Source organism: Aplysia californica, unplaced genomic scaffold (genome assembly GCF_000002075.1).
Source record: "Aplysia californica isolate F4 #8 unplaced genomic scaffold, AplCal3.0 scaffold00397, whole genome shotgun sequence".
In the NCBI taxonomy this organism is placed as follows: domain Eukaryota; kingdom Metazoa; phylum Mollusca; class Gastropoda; order Aplysiida; family Aplysiidae; genus Aplysia; species Aplysia californica.
The window spans coordinates 110,188-110,955 of record NW_004797667.1 but is presented as its reverse complement, the minus strand read 5'-3'; positions in this window follow the sequence as shown (position 1 = coordinate 110,955).

The window sequence follows — 768 nt, the reverse complement described above, 5'->3', positions numbered from 1 at the left end:
AGCCCCTAACCGACTTTCTTCATCATGACTTCACTGGCAAGGATGTGTTCATTTATTCTAAGTAGCCAGATGTGCAGTCAGACGGAGTAACAATTGTTGCTTCCCACCAGGAAACACTCAGCCGAACAATTTCACTTTCCGCTACAGCCACTACGTTCTTGGGTTGTTATTTATAAAGAAAATTTAAAGGTGAAAAAAAAGGGGTTGGGGGGGGGGGGGGGATTCCGTACACTTGGTGTTTTATTTTGTCGTTTTCTTTTGTTTCTATTTTCCTTTAAAAAATAGCACGACAAGACAGAAGGCATGACATGTAGATGGACCAACAGATTAAGACCTAGTTATGAAAAGGAAAATAAAGATAGAAAGACCGGTAGACAGATGAAGAAACAGAGAGAAGAGTATAATGATAGATAATATGGAGACAAGCTGAGAAACAAACAGACGGACAGAAAGACGAACTGAAGAAGATTTTAGGATAAGAAAAGATTGAAAGACAGATCGGAACCTGAATGCGTTATTAATTGCTCATCGAAACAATAACGGTCATATTCAGAGAGAAAAAGGCTATACAAACAAGCGAAATGCACAACGGTGCAATAAAGAAAAAAAATTATCCCAGTGTCGCTACCCAGTAACTCGTAGGCAGACTGAGAGAGAGACAGACCATACAGGTTCTATGTGCGTGGGCCAAAGAAGTTATATCATATTATAGTACTAGAGCTCGCAGCACTGATATGCCATACGTGTCAGACGTGGTGGGTGGTGGGG